Genomic DNA, 15,609 nt, shown 5'->3' with positions numbered 1-15,609 from the left:
TCTGGATGTATTCTCGTTTCCTCCTACTTTCTTCATTGCATCACTTCATTATCATTGCCTTCTCCTTTAGCCTTGAAACATAATCATGCGACGTTACACACACACACACACACACACACACACATATATATATATATATATATATATATATATATATATATATATATATATATATATATATATATATATATATATATATATTCACACACACATACACACACAAACTTAAATGTATATATATTAGTTTCATTTTGATTAAAGGAAAATATGTTTGTACATTGTATTTTTTATTTGTCAAATAATAAACTAAGTCTATACATGAGCACAATTTTTATAACAACTTAGATAAGACAATGAGGATACATGAACCCTCTGAATATGCCTACAAAGTACTATGACAGATGTATGCATTCGTTGGAAAATAGTCTGTGACGACTGCCAATGGACAAGATAAACAACAGCTATGTTCGAGATCCTCCCAGAAGTTTTTCATTTGCTATAAATGTGTCTATGCCTTCATCTCCCTGGAAACAAAGAGATTGTGTAATTAGTGACAATAGAAATAAAAATAAAATGAAATACTTATAAATCTTATTCGTGTATGGCGATATCTCGAATAATATTAGTGTTGCTACGTTCTAATTTGAATTAGTATCAATTGAAATACGATAATATAGACTCTGGTAAAGACAGTAAAGAGAATTACGCAATATTTCTTCAATTAATATTGAAACCAGAAGTTGTAGTAGATCTACCATTTAGTGTTTTAGCAGAGTGATTAGAGTGGAAATGGAATATATTCTAGGGACGCTTAATCGATTAAAAAATATACAATGTGAGATTACTGTCTATGCTCTATAGTGATCAACGTTAACCGGAAATGGTTTATTTCTAGCACTACAAGTAGGTGGATCACATCCATTAACGAACTCCTCCGAGATAATTATCTAGCTGTTGATTGCAGAAAATAATTTTAAAATTATCTTTTGTTGAAGAGTTATTGAGCGGTGTAACGGACGTACTAAGCCAGAGGTGGTTACCCTTGCGAGGATGGCCCTCTCGAGGGCATCCTCACCCTCAAATTCTCTCTCAACCATAATGACGCGAGGGCGATGACAAGCTTGGACAGCGAGGGCGAGGGCCAACTGTCACTGTCAGGGCTAGAGCGAGGACAAATTCCCAACACGAAGGCGAGAGCGATGGTCAACTCTCTTCGAAGGTGAGGGCGAGGGCCAATTCACTGTGAGAATGAAGGTGAGTGAGGTCGGAGTAAAATGAACACCTATGGTACTAACATTACAATATTATATATATCCCACTTGCGTGATCCTAATAAACATCAAATGAATGACTCGTCTATGGCGATCTTTATAATAATAGTAGGGTTGTCACGTTCTGGAAGGATTAATATCAATTGAAATAAGATTATAAAAATAAGGAAATTGAAAGGTAACCAAAAACATTTCGATCTGTTTCATCTATGCAAGACAAGGAAACAATAAACCTGAAAATTAGTCATTTCTGCTTATGTGTGACAAAAAAAAAAAAAAAAAAGAAAAAAGAAACAATGAATCACACCACAAATTCTAAGTTATATAAAATTTCACCGTTATTCGATTTCTACTTTTTTAGCAATTGTTAAACAAATTACTAGAATGCTTTGAGAACAGTAGCGTAACTAAGAATGCATGCCCCCCTCCAGCCGCGAAAATGTCAAAAGGGCTCTTCCTGTTTCTACGTTCATGGCACACGTACAATTTATACAGTAGTAGAGTTATTTTTCCATCTAGTCAGACACTACTTGCTAATATACAAAAATTGCACATTATTATTATTATTAAGCAATTACATGGGACTAAAAAGCTTCTTAAAAGAAATAATTTCTAGGAATTAGGAATTAGATTTCTGGGCTGTCGGCATCTAAGGCCACGTTAGCCCATCCCGTATAAAGGATGACGTCCCTCAACGAGCCCACTGTACGATGAAATGGAAGGAAGAAAGGATTGGGAAAGGAAGGAAGCAGCCTGGGACCATTATATTAGGTACCTCCATCCCGGCATTTGAATGGTATGAATGAACGAAACCCAAGAAAGACTTCACTCAAGATGGCAGGTCTGAAAAAGCTGTTACACTCTTTCGGCCGAGTGTCCCCACCAGGAGTCGAACCTGGGACCGCTCACCTCAAAGGCAAGAGCAGAAATAATTTTTTTCCTAACGTTCACATTACAACTAACATATGAAAACTCGTCAAAACTTGTGGAACTTGCTCACATATTTCTAAACCGGCGTATTTTTTTTTTTTTTTTTCGGAGAGTAATTCGCTGACTACTTTCTCAATATCAACGTGGTGCCATTCTTCGCTTTCAGTGCTCAGGATTGGCAAAGGGATCAACCAATGCCGTAACTTTTGCGGGGGAATGGGGAAACTGCCCCCCCCCCAATTAAGCTTCCAGTTGTTTGATAGGATTCATTTGAGTTAAAACTTTGTTGCTTTGTATGATGTGATATGAACAGGAACTTATAAATAAACCTTGGAATAGGTTTACCACATAACAGGAAAAAAAAAAAAATGAAACGAAAATGTGTTCCGAGCCTCATTCAGTAAAATGTGTCCTATTAGAGCCCCAGACAAAATATATATTTAGTAAGACTTTCAACATATTGTCTCATTTAGTTAACTTGTGAAGCACCGTACTATTTTCTAAAGCATTGCAAATAGTTTAAGATGTTTCTGCTGCCCCACTATCTGAACGAAATACATTCCTTTAAGATGTAGCATATATGTAATCTGGATCTTACTTTAGTAAACCATCAACTGGCGCCCCAAGAAGTATCGAACACGTTTAGTAAGGATTTCACTTCAAATGCCATCATTATTCTAGGGGGCCTCAACTTGACATATTTTAGGAGGTCTAATTAATGTTTGGTCTTCCAAGAAAAAGCCCAAGTTACGGAGCTGAGCTCAATTTCATCTTCGACCTTGTTCTACGAATATAAAGTTTGATGGCTTTTAGTGTACTGAATGATCGCTCAGGATTGGCTTCGTCAGAGGCACAGTGAGATACAGTTGCAAAGAAGTACACAAATCCAGAACACAACTAACATAGGAAGTTATCTACGACTAAATAATTGGCTAATTAATTCCAAGTTAAAATTTCACTAAATTGTTTCTTCACTACTCATCGGAAACTTGTTAGTTGTTGCAACAAAAGGCGATACATTTTCCGAGTAGAATTCACTAAATCTATTATAGCTGGTTCCGTGATTTCTTTTTCCTCTAAGTAGAGTACTCTTGCAGTAATATGAAACCTGCAAAGTGCTTTTGAATGGAGTTGAATTTCAGTTTAGCGTCCCTTTCAGCAGCGAGGCTATGTGAGACGTGGACCTACTGATTAACGTGGAATCCGAACCACATGAGCTCCCGCCGGGAATCGAACCCGGGTCTCCCGCGCCAAGAGCGCATACGCTAACCGCTTAGCCACGGAGGAACTCTGCAAAGTGCTTTTAACATCCAAACATTATAAAGTTATACTCCGAAACTTAAATACCAGGAGCCTGTTAGTTACGCCACTGCTTGAGAATACAGATTCTTTATTCATAGAAAGGAAACTTAATGACTACATATCAGGGTTGGCTGGTTTAAACCAATGTTTAAAGCAGCTGGTTTTTTCAAAAAAAAAAAAAAAAACAACTGGTTTAAACCAAATAACGAAAATGTTCGTAAAAGTGTAAGTGTTTGTAAAATCTTGATGAACACACATTTGTGGGTTATCACGTTTCACTCCCGTATATTATTCGTATTATATTCAGACCTAAATTCCCCATTCATTACTCAAAAAGATTATACTACAAAAGCAACTTTTTTTTATGTAAGTTTATAAATGTTTGTTTTGTGATTTTTTTTTTGTAGTTATTATTGTTATGTAATTGCAATCAAAGAAACATTCTAAAAATTGTTTTGTTTACTATTGATAAAATACATCGAAATGCCGTACTTTGTGTGTGTGTGGGGGGGGAAGGAGGGTCATACAGACCTTACGAGAGGCATTTAGTGAAATGAGAAGTATCTTCGATATCTATTTATGTATAAATGAGTCTGAGCCAAAGTGGACTCAAATAATTCGTATCTTTGTGATATGCAAATTAAGTCGTTGTATTTCTTTAATTTGGACCAATAAAAGTCGTTGTTAACTAACTTGAATTAAATTAGTTCGTCTGTACTCCGTAGTACTTTGAAATTGTCCATATGTAATTCAGTATAATGGTTTCACTTGTGCACTGTTTATCTTTTTGTCCTTCTGAAATGACTCTTGAGAGCTATATTAAGAAGCATGTAAAGATCAGTACAACGTATTTTTATCAGGATTCCTTCGTGAGTGAGTCGGCAGACGTATCGCATTTGATGCCAATTAGTCCTGGTTCCGAGTTCAAATGGAGGACAATTTTTCTCGAATGTAACTCGAGAAGCAGTTTTTATTCCGCTTTAAGCTTATGTGACCCCTCCCAGCATAACCCGGCTGTTGCATAATAACATCAAGGCGAAATAAACTTATTTCTGTCCATATATGATATGAATATATAGAGCAAATTATTTAAACCAAATAAACCTGGTTTAAACCAAATAAACCTGGTTTAAACCAAAAAAAACTGGTTTAAACCAAAAAACCAGTTTTTTTTTGTTTTTTCAATAAAAGCCATGGTTTTTGCCAACCCTGCTACATATACAGATGACGTTATTGAAACTCTTATGTCGGTGGTGCTCTTGCCCCCCCAAGCGAAATCTGAAATGACGCCCCTGATGCAAATCAAATTATTTAAAAACCATCCTTCTATTAAGATATTTCCAAAACGTATAACCTGGAAAGTAAATGTATTAACTCTGTAATTATGAAACTATGACTACAATTGAACGATAATGGACATATTCCTAATCAGGAAGGTATACAAAAATTATGTGTCCAATGAAACGAGTGACACGACTTACCTGTAGCTCTGCAATGACATATTCGTGGCTCCTGTAAGGTGCCGGCCTTCTCCTTACTATTTTAGCTCCTTTCTTACATATGTTTACAATTTGTGGTAGTAGAAATGGAAGCAAATGTAGTGCGCAATTGATCTATAGAGAGAAAATATGACTAAGTCAGTATATAATAATGTTTGGAATTAGTAGATATTGCTATTGTCTGCCAAAATATTTTTTGAAGTACAATGTAAATCACACTAAATTATTCAAAAACTACTTCCATGAGTTGAAATAAGGTTTTACTTAAAGTGTACTGCTTTCTAAAGCCCTAGACAATTGTTATATTCCTTAGCACAATGATGGGGAAACATTTTGGGCCGCAGGCTAAAGAAAAACGGAAAAAAATATAGGTGGGCCAATATAATTTAAAAAACAAACAACAGTGATTGTATCACTTGTAAAACCAAGCTCTATTAATACTCGAAAGATCATGAAGGGGAATGTGATAAATGGTATTGTGAATGCATTTTTAAACATTTCTCATAATTTGGCTGGAAGTATAATCCACTGATTCTCAGAAGTGAAGTTATATTCGTCAGGTAATGAATCACGTCGTGGGCTGGGTGGAAACGTTTAAGGAGCTACATCTAATCCGCGGGCCATGCTTTGCCCATCACTGTCTTAAGACGTGAAGATAATAAGCCAAAGATGTGCAATTTTGAGTTCATGTACGTTTATTTAAAAGGTATTACGTGTTTCAAAATACTGACTTATTTTTACTTTTCAAAGTAAAGCATATAAAAGCTACTATTTGCTGCGATTGAATTATAACAATAAAACAATGTTTGTGAATAGACACTATAAAAAGATAATGTAAAGAAAGAAAGAAAAAAAACAAAAACAAATGGGTGCTTTGCCAGAAGTAGGGTTGTGTTGATGACAAATAGACTCTTGTGTACATATTTATACATGCAACCTGAAATATGATAAATATACACGAAAACTTGATCTTACTCACCAAGAACTTTCTCTAGCGAAACCTTAAAGAAAATTATCACTGCCAAACAGATGACATTGAAAACAGACTCTGTCGCGCCGAACAAATTTTTAAATTCGGCATCCATCTGAAATATAAAGATTTAATTGTTATACAAATATATTCTATTAAATAATATATTTTACCTTTTTCTAGTCATGAAGTTCCAAAGTAGTTCATTGTCATAATGTTTTACTGCAATGTTAGAAATGCGCATACATAAATAATGTGAAGTAGCAATTAGACTCTTGTTAACGAACATCACTACTTAAATTGTTCTTTGTTATTCAGAAATAAACCAATACAATTGCAATAGTTTGTGTGTGCTGCAAGTAGCATAATTTGCACCCATTGTTAGCTAGTGGGGTGCACGGTGGCTCAGTGGGGAGCGCTTACCTCAGGTGCATGGTTTCCTTGGTACGATTTTCACCCAAGCAAGCTTGTGATAAACAACATTGTGTTCGTGGATTTTGTCGAGGTACTCTCGTTTCCTCCCACTTTCTCATTCTTCCATCATCATTCACTTGCTTTAATCATCGTCTCCCTTAACCTAAAAGCATAATCATGGGATGTTAAACTGAAAGATTTCACTATATTTCATTTTGTTGGCTGTGTGCAGTGCCGGTCTGGAGCAATCACGGGCCCTCGGCTAAAGTTGGTTGTGGGCCCCCTGATCGAAAAACTTTTCACAGCGTATCTTCGGTACTTCAACAATGATTAAAGGTTTGTTTATTAAAAAAAGTTTCTGAAGTATTTTAAATCTATGTTACGATAAATGACAAGGTAAAACATACTTAAGCAATATAACGTAGATATAAATCATGATATAGGTTTCGACGTCAGTTCAGCATTGTACTATATGATGTAATGAGACTATGAGTGAAATAAAGAGAAATGTGTTGATATGGCAAAATTATGTTATAAACATTTTTTGTATTCTATGAGAACTAATGACAAATATTTAACGTGTATTACAACATTTATATGACCACATAACTGTAAAAAGATGAAAATATTGGTATGCACTAACAAAGTGAAGCTTATTCTAGATTTATATTAATACAAACAGGCAAATTATTGATTACTACTAATAAATGATTACAATATCATAAAGCATATAATTGTAAAATTGAAAATGACTCAGACACACACAGGAATTACAAAGTATTAGGAACATATCAATACATTAATTTTCTTTTCAAAACTTCGCTTGTCACCGCAATTTCATCAATGACTTTATTTTTGTCCAAATTTATAAACAAGTCTCTCTCAACATTCATCAACATTAAAGGAGATAGTAAGTTCTCGCTTAAAGAATATCTGAGTCTGTTTTTTACAATTTTCAATTTCTAAAAAACTCGTTCACAAGTCACCTGAGTGGATGGAATGGTCATTATATATTTAAACACAGTATATAAATTACTAAATAGTCCAGACTGTGACGATAGTTCATAGAGAATGGGAAATGCACATGAGAGACATCTGAAACATTTCCTTTTAGTACCACATTGAGTTTCAGACTTTTTCTTTTTATCTTCAGATTCTTCTTCAGATGTCACACTTTCATCTGAATCACCATCATGACTTGTAATTCTCACAAATTTACACACTTCTTTCCCTTCTGGTTCTTCAGACTTGTCACTAAAATCTGCACTCAAATTACGATACTGGCTTGCAAACTGTTTCAGTTCTAACAACAACTCACTTCTATTCACATTTGCTAATTGAGAAACAGTTTGCAAGCAATCATCTGGAAAATCTTCTACCTCCATTGCAACTATATCCTCGTACCTTTTTGGGTCTAACCAGGAACAATCAAGCAGTAGAGTCTTGTTAGGTACAAACCGTTCTTCTATACTTTTAGTCGCATAATCGAGAATGTTAAAGTATAGTGCTTTGTATTTCTGGTCATGTGACAAATGTCTAGCCTCGTCAGAAACTTGTTCACAAGGCATTTTCTTCACCTTGGGAATTCTTTTTTCTGGAAAATCACCTTCTATATCAATTTCCCCATTCCTAAAATAAGCTTTGATGTCTTTAACCAGGGATTTACATTTGTCATGCAATCTTTTAAAATTTTTGTCACTTCTTTTTCTTCTAATTTCATCTAATAATGCATCTACCGACTGCCAGGCCTTTGCATAGTCTAAAGACTTGCTTTGGAGAAAGATGGACACAGGAGAAGTAACTGAAAACATGTCTAGCATGATTACAGCTAGAAACAAATTTTCGAATTTGCACCACTGTCCTAGAAGGGAACGCACTGTAAATTTTGTTTTGCAATCGAAATTGCCTGTTGACATATCTAACAATACTGACAAAAAAGTAACGAATTTAGAAGATTCAACATTATCATAATATAAATCTATTATGGATGATAGAGCTTTGTGTTTGCTCCACCACCTAGTAGCACCTATTTTTTTTAATCGATGTAGCTTTGCCCACCCAGAATGATGTTTCTTTGTAAATTTCTCCCACACAATCATTCTCTTGTATGAATTACTTAAAAAGCAAGCGGATTCTTCCACAAGCCCGAATAAATGTTCTGCTTGGAGGCACTTTACAGTAGAATCTGCTATAACTAAATTGAGAATGTGTCCCATGCAATGAGTGTATATGATTTCTGGGTTTACCTTCTTCAAATGTGCTTGAAGACCATTGTAGCGCCCTTTCATATTACTGGCTCCATCAAAAGAGCATGCAACCATATTTGAAAGAGGTATATTTAACTTTTCAAGTGATGATTGTAATTGTTCAAATAGTGCTTCGCCAGAGGTATCTTCTGCTATAGTTAAATCAATAAGTCTTTCATAGATTTTACCCTGTACAACATAACGGACACAAACGGCTACTTGGTCCATCACTGCTATATCTTGAGTAGTATCTATCATAACACTATAAATTATGCTGTTTTTTAAATCCTTAATAATCATATTTTGCCCCAAGGATCCTATTACTCTTATCATTTTATTTATGAAAGCTTTAGACAGGAAAGTAATTAGAGATCCTCTTCCAACTTGTGTCAATCTTTTTTTCCCTTCTTTTTTTCTTTTCAAATCAGCAGCTCTTTTTTTCTTACTATTCTCAATACACTGATTTACATGGGTTCGCAATATAACATCGTATTCCGCAATAAGTAAGACTAATTCGAGAAAATTCCCATGATTTCCCTCGTTTCCGAGAGAAAATGACGCTTCTTCATTGCCCCTGTAAGCAAGCCCTTGTCTACCAATAAAAAGTATAATATCTATAAGACGTTGTACAACTTGTCTTCTTGTCTGAATATCCTTTTCTCTTTGCGTTGCTTGTTTACTACTCAGAAGTGTCTCTATATCACCTCCTTTACAACTTTGAAGAGCCGCTGACACAGAGTTCTGATGGTACTTAGAATTTTCATGTTCCGCCACTGCTTTATAAATATGTTTAACTAAAACATCATGCCCAGTAATAAATGATGAGTCCCTATTCTCATTAGTACCAAATGCCATGCAACTTGCACAAAAAGCTTTATTCAGTTCTACTGAATACGATAACCACTTCCTTTGAATTTTTTCACCACTAGGTAAGTCACGGTAGTAAAGTTTACTTGGATTAAAAGGCAAGCTTTTACCTGGTGTATCCAACTGACTAACTTGAATGGGATGTTGCTTCCAGAAGGCTCTCTTAACTGTAATAGGATCAGAAACGTTCGAACTGATGAAATTTCCCAGCTCATGCGCGACATTACCTTTGGAAGTATCTCCATTGTCATCGAGACTATCAGAATCAGAAGACAACTCTATATTCACCAACGAAGACATATGTGAAAAGTCACTTTTGTTTTCAGGCAAATTAGCATCTTGAGAAATACTGGCTGAGGAGGACTGGTTTTCGTTTGCGCTACTAAGTGAAGACTCCTTGAACTCGTAGTCATGTGAAGTAGATGTGGATGCCTCTGTGACATCTGTGTTGCAGTCACGTACATTAGGAGCTGTGGAAGAAAAATATAAACAAATATTGTAAACTAGACTAGTTAAGTACTGTACAAAATATGGTAGACTAATATACAATCTATAGTCTGCCGTTGCATATTATAATAGATCGGTACCTTAGGTAGGAACAGGTTTCAACGCTCATTGCATTCAGTTTGTACATAGGGGCTTCTTATCACCTTAGCAACCGCTTGTTTTCCTTAGCAACTGGAGGTCTATTGCAGGGGCGTCATTTCAGACTTCGCTTGGGGGGGGGCAAGAGCACCATCGACATAAGACTTTCACGTTTTTTACTATTATATTAGTAGACAATCTATTAAAGTATATGTATTCCTCATACTCTTGGGGGGGGGCAATTGCCCCCTCCTGCCCCCCTAAATGACGCCCCTGGTCTATTGGACTAATTGGAGTCTTCCGAAGCTACTATTAGTTTGGTTCTTATTACCATAGCAACCGGTTGTTTTGCGAGCGAGCGAGTGACAAGTATGCCACACTGGCAGCGAGCGAGCAAGCGCGCGAGAGGCAAATAGTGATAGTACCAAACGTTATGCTAGGGTTACCACCCGTCCGGGTTTGATCCGGACATTCCGGGAATTAAACAATTCGTCCGGAGTCCGGAGCAACATCCACTCCGGACGCCAAACGTCAGGGAATATGAAAATTTATAAATCTACATTTCATATCTGTATCATAATACCTTAAGTCGTATTGGTTCAAACAAGCACTACCGAATATTTTCATAATTTTTGCCAATTAACTTCCTGCTTCATAAATGTTAAATACCGCCAGTCTTTTTTTTTAAATTTTTTTAATGAACTGTTTTGTACTTTATTGGGGGGTTTATTATGTGGTTGGCACCACTAACGCAAAATAGGTTTTCTTTCCATTTTGTGCCACAAGAAAACCTACTTTGCATTATTGATTGTAATTGACAGAAACAATGAAACGGCAATTCTTGTCATTATTTTTCTAAACATGGAATCAGTGGCGTAGCCAGGGTGTGGGTCCGGGGGATCTGTACCCCGAAATTTGTAAAAGTTGTTAAAATAAAGCCTAAAATCGCGTTTTGATTCAAAAAGTTTTCGAGGGAGGACCCCGGTTCCCCCCAAAGTAGACTTCTAGCTGAATGACCCCTCCCGAAATTAAATCTTGGCTGCGCCACTGCACGCAATTCCGTTTTGCATGTCTATTTTTTAACAGGACTTCAATTCCCAATATGTCCGGGATTTCTCCAGATGAAAGGTGGTAGCCCTATATATTGCATATACTGCATAAAGGAATTTCTGACATGAGGGTCTCTGCAATAGATAGCTTTCTAAAGAAATCTACTTAAAACAAACTCATAAGCAACATTCGTTCTCTTCAGTAACCAAATTTGTCTCTCGAGAAATGAAACCTATTCTGCAACCGCTGCCGCAAATCCCGGGGGGTGAGGGGGACATGTCCCCCAATCTTGGAACTGGGTGGGACATTGTCACATCCGCCTGATATATAATATACAACAGGTTCACCTCAGAAATCAGATTAATCTCCTGTATATATGAGTTTATCTCCCCTCCCTCCTTCAGAATAAGCCTCAAATCTGCTCGCCTCCCAATGTTGAAGACAACTCTGCTCTCCTGATCCTCCACAGCATTGTTTCTCAACTGCATAAATATTTGAACATCGCAAATACAATAAAAAAAAAATCCCCCCAATGTTGAAGACAGATTTGCACCAATGTCCGTCACTCACTTTCTTGCAATGTGACATAACTCATTTGAATAACATTAAATCTAATTATTTTTTGTCGCTCGTTCTTAATGTGGGCTTACCCTTATGCAGTGTTCGAATTGACTGGCAGATGACGGGAAAATCCCCCTTATAAAAATATACTCGTCGTGTATCATAGAAACAACGTAATATATCTGCTTAAATAACTATTTTCCCTCTTTCACACATACACACGCAGACACACACACAAACACACCCTTGTCTCTAACTCTCACACAATAATGTAAGTAATTTTCCCTCGTCCGGAAGTTTAATTCGAACACTGTCTGCTATTACAACTATTGTTACTTTTGCTCACCTGTACTTGAAAAGCAGTCAGAACTTTTCTGTTGTTCACTATCAGCAGAACGACGAAAATATGAATGAATTAAAGTGTTTGTTTTTTTCAAATGTTCTTCTCTTTCTTTTCTCCTCTTCCGTTTTGCAGCACCACTTGTTGAACTCATTTTCTACAGCTTTTTACATGTACATTCTCAAAATCAACTCATAGTCATTACAAAGGACTTTTCAACTTGCGGGACGTAGAGATTACGAAAAGCCTGAACGTACACGAATATATTTTGCTATATACCACTTCTGATTTGTGCTTCTGAAATACTATCGCGTAACCTCTGACTCCTCTTCACCTACAAACAATCACTGTTCGCTGGTTTGCATAAACATGCACCTGACTTGAGATGATTCATTGTCCACTCTTGCCAAAATAAGAAGCAAAAAAGGGTGGGGCTTAACACTGAAACGAGGGTGACAAGCTAAAGCTGACGTCACCCCACTGTAAACATCCAATAATAGACTAAGCTACCGCTTCAATCTTTTTTCTAGTGATTAAATGACTGTTTTAAGAAAGATATACATGCAGAGAACACACATAGGAAAATATCTTGGAATTAAAAAAAAATGTTTAGTAAACTATTTCACTCGTTTTTGTCGGGAATTAATATAATGTTAATGTGAGAGAATTTTAAGAAAACCTGTGAAAAATATGAAAAGAAAGGAACAATAAATCTATGAAAACTGTCACAAAGGAAAGTGCGGCAACTATAAAGTTCGAAGGGAAATAGTATAACAGATAAATAGTTTTCGGTACTGTATCTAGGTAATGTTATTAGACAAGATACCGTATCAACTTTAAACTGAAAATTAAAGTTAAATAGAAAAAAATGTCATTATATCCAACTTACTTTTTTAATATTTTGGGGGCCCCCAAAAGAGTGGTGCCTTAAGCTATAGCTTGTTATGTGTAAATCTGTAATTGGTTGTTTTTTAACTGGTTTTCAAGCATTACATTAAACTATGTTGTTGTGTTTTAAAATTATCAGTAGTTAATTCTGTTTTTATAATCTAAACATCTGATAATTTAGTTATTTTTTAAGTTTTAAATATTTATTTTCCTATGCGTCCGGGCCCTCCCAAAGGCTCTCGGGCCCTTCGGGCCCTCGGCGATCGCCGAGCAGCCGACCTAGCCAGACCGGCACTGGCTGTGTGTATACTTTTGCAAAAAGAAAAAAGTAAATGAATAAAACAAATGTGTTTGGTAGCAGAAGCGTCATTTCAGATTTTGCTTGTGGGAGGGCAAGACCCCTTGATATAAGAAAATTTTGCGTTTTTCACTGACTACTATTCTACTCAAAAAATCTATATAAATCTCAATCTCAGGGGGTGCAATTACCCCTCCCTGCCCCCTAAATGACGCCACTGGTGGTAGTTCCCTTAATATAGCTAAATTAAAATTATTACATAACTTCTGTCATAAGTATTGGACACTCAACAAACAACGGAAAATTTGATAAAGTGAAAAGTTTGTGTCACTCGAGGGAAATTTTCTTAAAGAAACCTACGAACAGTGCCACCAGGTTCGTCCTGCACTGACTCGGTTAGATAGCATTCATGCTTTTATTGCCACCTAGCACAAGTTTGTTCGTGTTTATGCCATACGTCCACACTGTATTTACATCGAGCCCTTCTGAAGTTAATCTGTATGTAGTACTGGAGCTTGTTATTTAGTGCTGCTAAAAAAAAAAAAAAAAAAAAAAAAAACTTTAACCCAACCTGAGAATGTAAGAAATGTGTCAAAACTTGATAAAACAGTCTGCTCGAGTAATGCCTGTGTTTTTTTTTTTTTTTTTTTTTTTTTTTTTTTTACATTGTAGCTTTTATGCAACAGATACGGAATCCGTATTTATATGGCAATCGTAAAGGAATTGCAATTTTTCAACTAATACTGCTGGTGGTCCCTTGAAATTTTATCTGTGCAAGTGAGCAGGCCGGTAGCCAGCCCAAAAATGTAGGGGGGGGGGGAATCCAACCATATTATAGTTCATTTGCAAGCCTACCGTGAACATTTTAGGCAGGCAGTAAAAATTTAGGAGCCCGACCCCCTAGACCCCCCGCGTGGATACGGGCCTGCAAGTGAGGGCAAGGTTCTAGATTACTGGTCCCCCTTCCCATTGAGCAATAATAAAGACAGAAAACAACGTGCCCTGCGGGGCTCTAAACCGCCTTCACTCGCTAACGCTCGCTCGGCAATACTGTGTAGATTAAATGTATAAACTTTAGTAGAGAAAGAAACCAACCCAGCAACTAACCTACATGGGGGACCAGTAATCTAGAACCTTCCCGCAAGGGAGTTTTTTCATGTCACCCGCCACAGATCTTTTAGGGGACAATAAGAAGGAAATTATTAAAAGAATTGTATTTTAACAACAGTTATTTCGAGTGCAGCGCCAAAAGTAAACCTGCACGCCCCAACTCACCACAAAAAAAAAAAAAAAAAAAAAAAAAAAAAAGAAAAAGAAAAAGAAGTAAACCATTTACTGAATATATTGGAAAGTCGCATATCATTAACACAACAACTTTGTCTAAGATATAGAATGCCCAGAAGCATAGAGTGAGGCTTCCGGGCATTCTATCTGGGAACCAGTACCTAGAAGCATTACTCATGATTTTCGAAGGAAAATAATGGATTGTCGTGATTAACCGTCAATCGATTACAATGATCGCACACAAGCAATGTTGCATTCACACTTAAAACTTCATGTTGCTAGCAGTACTTACCTGCGAAATCCTCTATGATTTGTAAACAAACAAGTCGTCCATGTTAACTTTCTCTTTATCCATCCGCTAAGTAGTTCCTCCATCAGCCAGAATGAGAACATATAGTTCAGGATTATAAAGGACTTTTGTGCTCTTATGTTAGCTTGTTCGTACTTGTTTTCTATAATCTTGCATTTGCAAATTGTCTTTTATATCTCACGATATTCCATGATATATCTATATCATAAAACAATATTTTTAAGACTACATTATTACTCGTTTTTGAGAACCAGTCTCTGACTCAAATATGCAACTAAATTTCCTCATTCTCATTTTTTGAGTTATTTTCTCCTCAAAATTGAGACTAATTTACTCAATTTTTTTTGAGTAGTAAAATGTATTCATTTTTGAATAAATCATTTTTAACAGTGTAAGTGAAGTCTTGACCTGACTACGGAGCTATGGAGCTATGAATATTAAAGTTCATTTTTTTTATGTTTTTGACAGCCTATAACTCCGAAAGGAACCATTTGCGCACCTAGGTCTATACTTTTTGTCTTATCTTGATGTCAGAATCACCTCACAAACGTTGTGGGTGTTGTTTTGAAACACTCTGTATATATACTGATATTAGTGAATCCACGCCTCTCGCCCTGGGCGATTCAACTCACGCTTTCGATTGACTATTTTTCAATTAGATCATTTTCCTTCGTACATGCACCTAATCCGATTCAAATAAGGTGACAGCAAAGTATTTTTATTTTTCGTTTGTTTTTTTACGCGGCGCTACTTTTACGGTGAAGTATCACACATAAAATAAGAATCAACATTGA

At 36.2% G+C, this 15,609-nt stretch overlaps 1 long non-coding RNA gene across 1 annotated transcript; it reads right to left on the bottom strand.

The window, feature by feature from the left end:
* Positions 1–270: 270 nt before the first annotated feature.
* Positions 271–14,941, bottom strand: LOC145663720 (uncharacterized). The gene is made up of 4 exons (XR_014127255.1): positions 14,798–14,941; positions 5,982–6,087; positions 4,985–5,116; positions 271–524 (listed from the first exon to the last, which is right to left on the bottom strand). It is a non-coding gene; the product is annotated as an uncharacterized LOC145663720 (long non-coding RNA).
* Between the last annotated feature and the right edge of the window lie 668 nt (positions 14,942–15,609).

The sequence above is a fragment of the Thermobia domestica genome, chromosome 11 (genome assembly GCF_964235325.1).
Source record: "Thermobia domestica chromosome 11, izTheDome1.hap1.1, whole genome shotgun sequence".
NCBI lineage: Eukaryota > Metazoa > Arthropoda > Insecta > Zygentoma > Lepismatidae > Thermobia > Thermobia domestica.
Note: the sequence above shows the minus strand (reverse complement) of the source record. Positions and strands in the feature narration are given on the sequence as shown.